The sequence below is a fragment of the Amblyomma mixtum genome, chromosome 8 (assembly GCF_055824585.1).
Source record: "Amblyomma mixtum isolate Tamu chromosome 8, ASM5582458v1, whole genome shotgun sequence".
NCBI classification, from domain to species: Eukaryota; Metazoa; Arthropoda; class Arachnida; order Ixodida; family Ixodidae; genus Amblyomma; species Amblyomma mixtum.
Window position 1 is genome coordinate 80,110,063 of NC_143019.1, and position 13,690 is coordinate 80,123,752.

The 13,690-nt window shown below is 45.9% G+C and overlaps 1 pseudogene; it reads left to right on the forward strand.

Annotated features, from left to right (window-relative positions):
* The first annotated feature begins 838 nt into the window (after positions 1–838).
* LOC149333166 (uncharacterized) lies at positions 839–4,046 on the forward strand (annotated as a pseudogene).
* The last annotated feature ends 9,644 nt before the right edge of the window (positions 4,047–13,690 follow it).

Sequence of the window (13,690 nt, forward strand, 5' to 3'; positions counted from 1 at the left end):
CGTTAAAAGCTAAGAGCCGGGTTTTAGCGGCTGGAAAAAGCAGGTGGGGTGCGCTAACAATAAACGATTTGTCCAGTACATTGACAGCCGCTCTGGTGTCGACCAAGGCCGCTACGTGCCGGTCAACCAGGGCGACGTCAACGAACACGTAGGGAGCTTCAGTTGTCATCGAAGCCGCCAAAAGAAGGGGACGCGGTGAACTAAGGAGTGCGGGGATGCAGTTTATCCGGGGGCACCGTTCCACCGAATCGTCTTCCGACGTCGGAGGGCCAGCACAGTCAACAATACCTAGACTTTTTAAGGCCTCTCCACGATTCCTCCTCCGACCCGTGACGTCACCGCACTACGACGGCGGGAGCAGCCACCACTCTACCGCCGACCGCTGCGGCAGCACCTCCTGGCGGCCGCAGCCGCCGTTCTCCTCCCGCGCTGTTTCAAACCGCTCAAGTGCGGAGTTCTCCGAGGCGTATTTGCATATAAAAAATTGAAGATAATGAATTTGACCGAGTTCGACGATATGAAAAATATTTCATGCAATGTAAAAATCTTCGTTCGCATTTTTAGAAACTGTCCAACCTTTTAAAAGCTTACTTTATGCAGTTTTTCTTGTAAATTCTTGAAAGCAATCATTTGAAAGGAGACACCGCGATTGCTGTAAACATCATTACCGTCGTGTTTCATGTGCTGCACGTGTGTTACATGCTGTTCCTCCGCTTTTCTTTTTTTCTTTTTCATTTGCTGAAGCTTCCTTGCCAGCTGTGAATACTCGAAGTGCAATCCTGGGAAACGTCTGTGAAAGGGATGTGCGCGTGTGACAGTTCCTGGGCCATTTGTTAAAATGCCAGGACACTGTTGTGTTCCCGGCTGCCGAGAGAATTACGATGAAGAAAAGCCTGTGCGCGTCTTCACTTTCCCAGCTGATGCTGACAGAAGGAGGCGATGGTTGAACGCCATTCCACGTGCTGATTTCGATCCCGGAAAGCGCTCAGTGGTAAGCCAAAAAAGCATGATATTTAATTTACTCCGCGACGTAGCTGTGTGTAAATAATGCGCTACAACATGGCCTAGTGGCTAGGCGAGTTGGAAATATTCTAAACTTGAAATATTTCACTGTGCTAATTGCTGTTGCGCCCATGGAATTAATCATCTTAAATATGCTGGCCTTATCTGCGCTGGGCTTTGCAGGTCTGCGAGCGGCACATTAAGGAGTCAGACATTCGGACTTCTTCTAAGTATGTGGACTCAAAAACGGGCAGAGTCGTTGAGTAAAAACTGAAGATCGCTCGTCTCAGCTCCGACGCCAATCCCAGTGTATTCCCGAACTGTCCCGCGTACCTTTCCGCGCCCGCCACTACGTCCCGAGAAGCACCCGCTGAAAAGAGGATTCTTCTTGAAGGCGCTTCTTTACGAGATGAAATCGCCATGTCACTGCAGACACACGAGGAGGAAGAAGCAAAAAACAAGATTGAAACTTTCCAAGTTCTACTGGAGTGCCTTCCTCAAATCATGCTTTCTGATTTTTGGAATCCTATTTCTCGACCTGCCTGCGTCCTTTTTCTCAGTCTTGCTATTGATGACGTCCCTCGTGTTTTGTCGTCAGTCACGGTTTTAGAGGACCTCACGGTGAAAGTCTATTACCGAAATGTGCAGCTGACTACGATCGATGGCGTAGATACTATACCACACAAAGTACACGATATCCGTTGCTTGACAGGTCTGCTGGATGCTGTAGAGTCGTTTCAAGGAAAATTGTTGTCTAAGCACGAAGAAAAAATTGGTGGTTTGCTTAAGTGGTTACTTTCCCTGCTTGAAGATGCCTCTAATTGTGAACTGGCAGATGTTGAACAACTCAAGGCAGTTAGTTTTTTGAAAGAGCAAGTTTCTCTTCTTCTTATCAAGCATAGCAGGTCATCCCGGTATTCTGCAGAGTTGCTGGTATTCTCTAGTATTTTATTTACAGTTTCTCCGCATGCTTATAGGTTCCTTCGTAGTTCCGGAAACCTTAGACTACCCCATCAATCTACAATGCGTCGTATATGTAACTCTTACAACGTAAGCCCCGTGACATAGTGGTCGCTGGACACTTAGAAAACTCATTTCATTGCTGCTCTTTTTCCTTTTTTCCCCTTTGTTCCCCTCCCCAAGTGTAGGGTAGCCAACTGGGCATTGCCTGGTTAACCTCCCTGCCTTTCCGTCCTTTTCTCTCTCTCTATGCTAAGAAGCTTGTCGCAGTAATGAAGGAGCATGAAAAAATTGTTGTACTCATGATGGACGAAATTCACCTGCAGCCTTATTTTGATTATAAGGGAGGAGCAATTGTTGGTGCAGCTATGAATAGCCCTAATGAAGCAAAAACAGCCCATGTTTTTATGATACAAAGCTTGCTTTCGCGTCATGTTGTGCACATACTGCCAGTAGAGCGCATCAACGCACAGCAGCTTCACACTATTCTGCATAACATCATTACTCAACTAGAGCATGTTGGGTTGCGTATAATCGCAGTCATAACTAACAATAACTCAATCAACCGGAAGACAACATCACTTTTTGGGGCCCCCCGCAAACTTCAGAGTGTGTATTCACACCCTGCAGACTCTAAACGTCCTCACTTTTTTCTGATTGATCCTGTACACTTAATAAAATGTGTCAGGAATAACTGGTTTAATCAGCGAAATGCTGGAACATGCATGTTCTTTCCTAGCCCCACAGTACCTAGCATAAACCCACCTATATTTACAGATCCATTTAAAACACTTCGAGAACTTCACTCGAAAGAACAGGGCAGCTGATTAAATCAGCACCAACGCTTTCATCTAAATCTCTGAACCCATCTAATATGGAGCGACAGAATGTCAAGCTTGCGCTAAGGATTTTCAGCCCGTCTACGGCAGCAGCTCTGTGAGCATGTAGGCCCAGACTTGATCTCGATCATGTGTCTGGTACTGCACAGTTCCTTGAAACAATAACAAAGTGGTGGAACATCGTGAATTTAAAGGCATGCAACAAGGGCACTCAACTTCGTGATGAGCTGCAATCACCGATGACATCAGTGTCAAGTCACATGTCCAGTTTCTGTTAAGTATAGTGGAGTGGCTATATCTGTGGCAGTCTCTCAAGTTTGACGCAGGCATACTTACAAGAGAGACTCACAGTGCGCTCCGACTCACGACAGACACCTTAGTAATGGTAACTAGGTATTGCCTAGATGAAATGAACTTCAAGTATGTACTTTTAGGAAAGTTTCAGACTGATTGTTTGCAAAAGGGGTTCGGCAAATACCGCCAACTCTCCGGTGCGCAATACCACATTTTCATAAGACAAGTCTATGAGTCGGAGCGAAAGCTTAGTCTGCAGAACACTCTAGAGTTGCCGGAGTTTGAGGCTGCAACAGATGCGGTGGCAGTAAACGATGCAGTACTTGAAGTGTTTGACATTGAGGTAACGGACAACGATTATGTAAAGAAGGCGCCAAATCTTCCAGCAACCACTTACGTTGCTGGCTATTGGGCCCGCGCTGCTTTCAAAAAGCTGTCATGGATGGCTTGCAAAGAAAATTTAATGCTAGAAGATGACATTGAAGTAGAAGGTGGGGAATTAGTCCAGGCCATGACTCGTGGTGGTCTCAAGTTTTCACAGCCTGCCATAGTAAATGCTGTTCTTACTGTTGAGATAGTCCTCGATAAACTGAGAAGCGAACAGCATGAGACACAATTTCATGCACTACCAAATCAAAAAGAGGCTCTCTTGGCACTCACACATGATGTGATAAACGGCGGCATTGACTTTGATGTGTGTGAGAATGGGCACACTCCACAGTTGGGAATGCACTGTGTCCTAAGTGCAGGAGCAAACACGCTTGTAAATAACCTTTGCAAAAGAAAAAAATGATCAACTTATAGTTGAAAAGGCAGCAAGAGAAAAAGAGAGAAAATTGAAGACTTTGAAGAATTGACTACCCTGTGTGCTTGTGACTGTTTTTGTTAGTTTTTTTTAATTTCGAAACCAGTTTTTGCGTTGTATTAATATATATTCTGCATCTTTTCTTGTGTTTGCTTTCTGTTTAGAGCTTTACTGCTGTTGGCTTCACTTACTGCATTTTATGATTCAATGCTGTAACAGTTTCCTTACCTCCTACTGCTACTGATCGTGTTTTTGATCTGAAAATAAAATACGACTTGTGAAAGTTCTCTGCATTGTTTCTTTGAACTAAAAAAATATTACGAACGTGTCTTCACACATTCTAAATGCGCGCTTTGATATGAAATCAGTAAAGGTCTGCCAAAATGTAACTGCTTATACTTTGAAAGAAACAAGAACAAAAAAACATTCCGTTAGGTTGTGGGCAAGCAAAACACGAGAGACACAATCAGCACTCTGAAATGCGCGAAATGCGTGCGAGCGCGGAAGTCGAACCTACTGGGCCGTCGCAGTGCGGTGACGTCACGCAAACGTGGAGAGGCTTTAAAGAAAGTCTAGGTGGTGTTCGCACAGTCCCTCGCGTAGTGTCCCCTCAGGCCGCAGCGGAAGCAGGTCACGCGGGTGTCGTTAAGCACGCGTCGGGTAGAGGCCGCTGTAGGGACTGCGAATCAAGAAGCCTGGACCGGGATGCTGCGCTTGGCAGACGGTGGCGACCTCCACGTGGCCGGCAAAGTCAATTGCGCCTCGACGGCGAGCGCCATGGCGGAAAAGGATTAAAAGCCGAAAAGGAGTACTCGTGCAGGATACCACGAGACTCAAGAGCTCGGTGGCACGAGAGCTGCGATGATCCGACGCTGGCACTGTTCGTGAGGGATTGGCCTGCTGTCCCGTAAAGCTACGCAATTCAACGGCTAAGATACCCCTGCGAGGCATCGGCCAGATCCCTTCATCTGCCGCCCCGGGTCAGAAGGAGGTAGCAGCCCTGAAAGGCGCAGCGTGGATTCCTCCTCATCCGTCCTAGGTCCAGAACAAGACACGGATATCACTGGAATGCCTCGTCCAGATCCCTCAATAGGCACCCCGGAGTCGGAACCAGGTAATGGCTCGGACATCTCGGCACGGGCTCAGCTAGATTCCTCCATGTCCACCCCTGGGCCGGAAGGAGGCAACAGCTCGGGCGCCTCAGGAAAGCGTCGGCTGGACCCTATCATATACCGTCCCGGGTCAGAACGAGCTCCGCAGCCAGCCCGCCCGGCGGGGGGCAGACGTTCATGCGTGCCCGAGCCTTCTACCGGGACACGGCCAGGTGGGGACCAAGGAGAAGACGGGCTCGTACCCTGCTTCACTCTGTTCCCGCCGCCCCTGGTGGCTTCCGTACTAACTTTCTGCTTAGCGGAGCAGCGCATTCACCAGCACGAAGACGACGAGAGCAGCCTCTTCCCAGCCACGCCACCCGAGGAAAAAGTATGGCCTCATCGCACTCTGTTCTTCAGCCCACCAAGCCCGCTGCCAGGTCCGCCGGAAGACGCAGAGGAGCCGAGCTCCGCGCCTGGGACTTCGGGTGAAGCAGACTCGGTGAGTCCAGAGAACAAGAACCCAGCTGCTGGAGCAACTTCTCAATCGCCATGCTCGCGGGTGATCAAGAAGAGACTTCTGCCGAACAATGTGGGGAAGACTGTCAAGATGAAGATGACACTGCTAGCCGGCGTCAAGAGCTGCTAGAAGATCCAAACCCAGTTGCAAAGCTGGAACGCTATGCTTATAGTGACATTGTCCTCAAACGACAGCTGGTGGCTCGGAACTTTGTGGACACCTTGCGTGCTGTTGTTGAGTCACAAGAAGCCGTTGATGCTGTGCTTACAGCATTTAGCTCACTCTCCCTGGACTGTGAGCCAAGTGTACGAACGGAATTGGTGGAACAACATCCCAACATCGCCAGTTTTTGTGCCAGTGAAGGTGGGCTTCTTGAAAATGTGGTTCGAGAACATGTCGTGCCCATCCTTGTGCAATACCTTACAGATGTTGCCAATCAGGTCAGGAAGAGGACACAGGTGTCCCTGCTGTTTATATATCGGTGTCACAACTTTGCGGAAATGTGCACCGTGTTGCAGCGGATAAATATAATGTTGTTTCGTGAACTTCGTTTCACTGTGAATTTTGTTCCTTTGGGTGGATGAATAAACAATCTTCTTATCGCAGTACACGCGCATTGCTTTTGCACCAGGAAAATCAGTTCACCGTCAAGAGGCATATTTAAGATTCCATGGGACCCGTGTAATGGGAGTAATATTACGCACTCGGGGCCGTAAAGAAAGCACTAAGCTGTTGGCCCCTGCTTGCAATTATGTAGGAAGCGAGGAAAAGAGCTTTTTCGTACCTTCATTTGTATCCATTCGTTCATTCTGAATCCACGATGCTTATAATGCTGGCTTAGTAAAGTGCGCGTCCTTTCTCTCTTGCGGAACATTAGGTACTTTGGCTGGTTTTTATTGCCGGTCGTTTGGCTGGCAAACTCATTGACCGCTGCCCACCTCCTTCCCTTCCGTTTTTCTTTCCTGCCGAGCACTTTGAGATATTCCGCTTGTGAAAACTAGTTCAGTGTTTTGTGTTCCAGGTTTTATTGCGTCGGGTTTTTTTTGTGCTCCTATTTCAAGACAATACAACTCCCTTTGTTGAAAACGTGCAATCTGCAGTGTTTTAGAAATTTTACCTACTTTCTAATGTTGCGGTCAGTGATGTAGGCAGCCGAGAGGTCATATTTATTCTAAGAGATTGCCGACCATGGATGAGAGACGATGAGGCAAGCGCCGAGGGTCTGAGCTTTATGGCTACCGGTCGAGCCGAACGCCTGGCATGTGCAAATAAGTCTGTTTTGACTTTGTAGTCCAGTGAGCATGCAAGGTCTCGTGAAAAGGGCTGTTCCGGAGCTCGTGGTTGGGTAAAACGCAGCGGCCAGAGTGGCGCGACGAGTCGATAGCGAGTTCAGGAAATCTGACGTGCTGCGGCGCTTGAGGTCTGTTCCTGACTTTAACTGTGATGTGATGGATCGCAAACCTCACCGCTGCGCTTTCCTAAAAAATACACAGAGAGTTTAAAAAGTTCAAAAAAAAGTTACGAGCAGCGTGCCTGATTTTTTATTCTTGCCTTTCGTTCAGATTATAGGCCCTGCCTGCAAGGCAAGCAGGAAACCCTAATACGAAAACCATTCAAGTACTTCGATTACCTTAATATATGGACAGAGGGTAAAGCTAGAAACATGACAACACCACGTGTTACAAGATTTCAGTGATGACTGTCCCCACATGTTGTTCGCGGCAATTGTATTTGGAGTTAGCGCAGGAAATAAATACTTGGGTTGAGAAGAATATGTATTTTTCAGGCTAGTAAATATTACATTGAAAACAAGCTATTGTTCACTGCTACTGTTTGAGCACTTTGTGCGAGAAGTGTGAGTAGGGCCAGTGTTTATTGTACAAGCAATGAATGCTTAGTTAGGTCATTACTTAAGATAGCCTGCTTTAAGCCCGTACTGATGGGTATATTTTCTGTCCGATAGCATTCCAAGAACTCACTTTGTAATTCCTGGTTCCTGCCGTGGCGCGCCTCCATTCCTCCTCTGGGCGATTCAATAATCTTGACCGTCCCAGTCGTGAGCCCCGTACATGCCTGCTGTCTCGCCTTGTTTCAGCTTGATTGCAACGAGCTGAATCAAGCACCTTTGATTATGTATTTTGTATGAACCGTTTCCTGCCGGCACAAGCGTTTGCACCTCAATTTCTCACTGTTTTCTCGCCGAAGCAGGACGGCCATTTCTACGAAGAAGCTGCAGAGCAACCCCGGGAAACTTAAGAAATAACCACTGCCCTGCTTTTGGTTTAAGGTGAAGTGTTAATGAGGTTAGGTGTGAGGGGTTTTCGGTGCGGTAGAGGCGGGGCTAAGTAATGGCTGCTGTAGCCAAGAGCCCTTAATGTTTTGTGATAAAGCTTTTTGAAGCGGATGCTGCTCGCTTGTATGATAGCACATAGCCTATTTCTTCTAGCGACTGGATACATTCAGTTTTACTTTTATGCGTAGCATATTGCAATCACTCAGTTCAGCCCTTGGTCGCGGCCGGGCAGCCACCAAACCACGTGACGTGACGTCACGTGGTTTGGGGACGTCACGTCACGTGATGACGAGACGTCATCAAACCACTAAAAAAAGAAAAAAGGAAGAAAAAGAAAAGAAGAGAAAAAAGAATAAAAAAATGAATAAAAAGGACGGCTGAGCATGGTGGCGGTTGCCACCGCCCCGTTTCGAAGGGGGCGCTCCTATCCATCCATCCATCCATCCATACGTCACAGAGGAAAAGGTGCTGAGAAAATCGAGTGCCGCCAAGCAATACCTCGCGCAAACAGACCGCGCAATATGCAACGCATTCTTGGCTTAACCAAGCAAAGCCTGGGCATATTTTTTTCACTAAACGCCGACATATACTGATATTATGCTTGCGCCTACATAGGCCCCAACCCATTTACTATATTATATAAGGGGACGCTTCTGCGAGCACGTAAAAACTGCAAAACAAATGTGGCTGACATACATGCAAGATTCTGCTAATTTGCGTAATATATGTAACGGTAATCGCTTATTTCGTTACAACATCCTCATGAAGAGGTGTTAGCGACGAGGGAGATTCGAAATTCATAACGTTTGTTATTGTTTCCTTGGCATTTTCGATGAATTTTATTGTTTGAAATTATCTGAAGGCAAACTTAAGCAGATGCCTGTGATCTATGTGGTATTTATTGGGTTTTCAATCCCCATTCGTATTTGAAGTACCCGTTTGGCGAGGAGGCAAACCCAAACCTAATGCTCAAGTCGCTCAACATGATACCAATGTGTCGCGCAGAATCGCTGCAGAGAGATCATAAAGGGAAAGCCACAGGACTAAAGGTGAGTGGATGGGATAAAAAAAAAGCGACCTGGTTTCATCTCAATATACTTTGTCTAACGTCCTGGTCATTCAATTCCTTATACGACAACGCTGAAAAATGCAAAGTTGGGCTACTTGGAATTAAGTATAAATAATAGCGCCAGCGCTAAACAACGAAGACAAGGAAGAAAAGGTCAACAAAGGCGCTTTTCCGGTGAAAAGGTAATTTTCTCGGCTGAAGGGTTTCACCATCGTGCTCTGTTATTGCCAGAATGGATGGCTTCATTGATGTTAAATAGCCATTTTACACAGATAGGCATTGCCAGAATACCAGGGGGGTCGAGATGCGGGTGCTTTTGAAAATGTATAATCTTTCGCAAATGTTTTAATTTCATCGTAGATTGGGGCTAGAGGGACAAAATCGCTGTAGAGCGTCAACGTGATCTTTACTACTAACTGATTTCGCAGTTGAACATCATACTCATCACAGCGGTCATGCTCAGTGCAGAGAATTCCAGGGGTGATGGCCTCCAGTGCACATGTCCTGGGTGAGCTAAAGCCATCTTTTCGGAGCTGGTCACCGCGCTCTCATAGGCGGTGGTTTTGTCCTCGGGAGAGGCATCGCGCGGCTCGCGCGATGCCGCGGCTCGTTTGCATTTGCGTAGCGGGGAAAATCCTGCCCGTGGTGGGAAATTTTCCGCCGGGATTCGGATGTCCCCGGATCAACAATAACATCATTACTATCGAACTGATTGAAGCCGATCTTCTTGGCAACGAAAATTGGCAATAGTAAAGGAAATTTCAAACTTCTCAGGGTGAAAAAAACTTTGTGAACTAGGCTCATGTTGGCCAATAACGCTTACAGGTTCCGAACTCTTTCCGCCTTAAGCGAGACAACAAGCGTCGTGAAGCTTAAGTTGGAGAATTGATTCGTCAGCGAAAGGTTCTGAAAAGTTATTTTATTTTTGCTTTAAACATCGAACAACAGATTACTGGGTGTATAGCACGCACTACGTCGTGCAATCTTGCTGACAGATAAAATTTATCATGGAAGACAAGACTCCTTCCACAGGCACAAAAAACCGTGCCAGTGCACCGAACGAAACCACGGATATCAAGACGGCATCTACAACTTACGCACAAAATAGCTCGATGAAGGAAGCTGAAAAATAAGCTGCGGTTACAAAGTTACGCTGCCAAAATCTGAAGTCATTCGCGGGCACTCAAACAAGGATTTAAAGCGGCCAGGCAGCCATGCTCGAATGTTACACTTAGTAATTTTAACAAGACAGCTTCTCATCAATTCTGGTGGCATCTGACCTCAAAGATCAGAATTATTAAAGCTTCTCCGAAGGAAGCACTAAGCTCCGCCACTTCTTCGAACGTTTACTTTAAATCTGCGTTTGCGCTCTTTCATGGCACAATCCCTGTTCTAGAATCTCAAATTAACGGCAGTCGCAATGCACTCGGCAGAGTAAACAAAAACTGCAGCAGCAATATTTGACTTATTACTCAGTATTCCATTAAAATATCTCCAAAACCACACAATATGTTAAATACGCCTTTAGAACAATACGCTCAAGATATCGCAAAATACATGCGGGATATTTATAAAAAATCCCTTTACACTGGACAAGTACAGAAAGAATGTGAAAGAGCTGAGGTAGTTCCGATACCAAAATCAGCAGACCTTGCCAAGGCTTCCAACCATCACCATATTTCCTTTGCTTGCACCGCATGTAAAATCGTAGAACATTTGCTTTGAAGCATATTAAGATGGTTGATGGCCACAAATTAAGTATTCCCGATCAATATGGCTGCGGAAAACGTTTGTCCCCAACACAGTAAATAAAAAAGGTCTTTTATCTGGTATGTCTTCCTTAAGTGCACAACAATTCAGATCGCTTTCTTGGTGCTAGGAGAATCAACAATTGGTTGAAAACTTACTTAAATGGCTGATGTCGATATGTCTAGTTTTTAAACTGCGAGTCAGATTTGCGACGCATTATCTGGCGTGCCGCAGAGCGCACAGTTCTTGCCCAAGTCCTATTCTTTATACTGATCGCAGCAAGGACATCGACGGAACAACACGCATGTTTGCGAACGAAGCCTTATCTACAAATAAATTATTAGTTCTGCTGGCAAAACAGCGTTTAAGAACACACAGAAACGCGGATCAAAATTGTGCAACAATAGGAAAATCGCCCTCAACCAAGAAAAAAAATCATTGTGCATGAATGGGACCGAAAGATCCATTCATTAAATTTTCCTTATTAAACCGAACTGAAGATATTCATTAAGCTACAGCAGTCAACTACCTTGATGTGATTATTGCCTTCGACTTGGCTGTTTACAAAATAAGACGTTCCCTTCGTCTTCCTACGCCACAAACAAAACTTCTGCCGTACACTTCACTTGTCCATGATGTGACAGAATAAAGTATAATTCGCTGGCTGCCCCACTCCAACCAATATATTGTCAGTGGACAACGAAGAAGACAGTGCTGTGCTCGTGCAATGAGCGCGAAGAGGACGAAGTGTGTTCTGCGCGATGTTGCCGGCAGTGGTTCGATTGAGCTGCTGTGAGTTGCTGTCAGCATCCCTCAATGAGTACTCCTTGTGTGCCTACATTTACGTAACAATATCAATAGATTAGAGTGTGTCCACCGAAAAGCTTGCATATTTATCTTAAATCAATGCAGTCTTCATGAATTTTCAACATTGCTTTTGCAAAAAGCCTGCCTGCCCATGATCCACACAGAAAACAAATTGCTGCGGCTTCCTTATTTGGCTCACTTTTAGTGAAAGCGCTAAACTTGATAAGACTAGACATCTGCTTGACGCAAATAGCCGCCTCACAAAAGCAAAACACGCAAATCATAAAATACAAACATATTCCATACCAATACACTGAAATTTTCTTTTCACGCTCTGCGATCTTGGAGTACATTTGGCTGTGTTCTGAAATTGCAAACCAGATATGATCTGAAAGATTTCTGTCGCACTTGACAATATACATGGCAACTTCAAAACCACATTTTCCGCAGGCGCAATTTCACGTGCTAAATTGTTACTGAGACAAAAAGCTGCTTCTCTGCTGTTTATTTTCTCCTGCGCTGCTTAAAAATCACGCGAGCCAATCCTGTTACGGACTAAGAGCGAGGCTAACAAACATGCATTAAATAGATAAAATAAAATATACACTTCATGAGGGTTAATTCTCAGAGCAGTGTCACGTGCCGTTAATTAACACAACGTAGCTCAGAGGGCTAGCAAAAGGCTCCGAAATCATGGTTAATTTACGGCGATCAAAAAGTGAGCGAAATGGAGCGTGAGTATCCGTCTGTCTCGCACAGATTACTCCGCTTGGACTGGGATGATCCTCTACTTTTCCAGTGTCTTTGAGAATGTGGATGCGTACACAACATTTCAGTCACAAAACTACTCGCAACTGCAGCCCAAATGGCAATAGAAGGATATGCTCAGAGCACTTTGTCCATGGAGAAAAGAATATCATCGCAACGCATCCTGGAATTTGGTAGGCAGTCTTTCTTCGCTGTGTACTGGACGCACATCAGGGATTCTTCTTGCTATGTTGCAAAATCTAACATCATCGCCATGACTACGCCCACTGCAAGGCAGAGGCCTCTCCCAAAATCTCTCTCCAATTAATCCTGTCCTTTCCCAACTGCGAAGACCATATCCCCTAAAACTTCTTAACCTCATCCGCCAACCTTTCTGCCGCCCTCTGCTACGTTTGCCTTCTCTTGGAATCCAGTCCGTTACCCGTAAGGACCAGTGGTTATCATGCCTTCACACGGCAGACCCTGCCCAAGCCCATTTCTTCCTCTTGATTTCGACTAGGATATCATTAACCCGCGTCTGTTAACTCAACTCACCCACTCAGCCTGCTTCCGGTCTCTTAAAGTTCCACCTATCATTTTTCTTTCCATGGCTCGCTGCGTTGTCCTTCACCTAAGCTGAACCCTTTTGGTTAGCTTCTATGTTTTTGCCCCGTTGGTGAGTACCGGTAAGATACTGTTGTATACTTTGCTTTTCTCTTGAGGGATATTGGTAAAGTGCCATTCATGATCTGATACAACCTGCCAGATGCGCTCTACGGCGTTCTTATTCATCTAGTTATTTCCCTCTCACAATACGGGTCAGCTGTCACTACCTACCCTAAGTAGACGTATTCCGTTACCATTTCGAGCACTTCGCCTCCAATTGCAAGCTGCTGTTTCCTTGCGAGGCTGTTGAAGATTACTTTGGTTTTCTGCATGCTAATTATAAGACCTACCTGTTTGCTCTGCCTTTCTAACTCATTGATCGTGCTTTGCTGCTCATCTCCTGGGTGAATTAGCACGGCAATGTCATCAGCGACTCGCAAATTGTATAGGTACCCTAAATTAACTTTTGTGACCAACTGTTCGCAAGCCAGGCCTCCGAAAACCTCCTGCAAACAGGTGGTGAATAGCATTGGCGAGATCGTGTCTCCCCGCCTGACACGCTTCTTTATTGGAGTTTAATTGCCAACTTTATGGACGACTATGGGAGCTGCGCAGTCGATATAGATATCTTCAAGCATTTCCACATTAGACTCTTCTATGCTCTGATTTCGCATTGGCTGCATGACTGCTTAGGTGTCAACTGAATCAAATGCTTTCTCGTAATCAATGAACGCTATATATAACGGTTCGTTATACTGTGCACATTTCTCCACACCTGATTGTTAGTGTGAGTTTGTTCCATTGTCGGATATCTTTTACGAAAGCCGGCCTGATCATTCGTCTGAATGTAGTCTAAGGTCTTCCACGTCTTATTTGCGATTAAAGTAGTAAATACGGGAGTAAAGTCC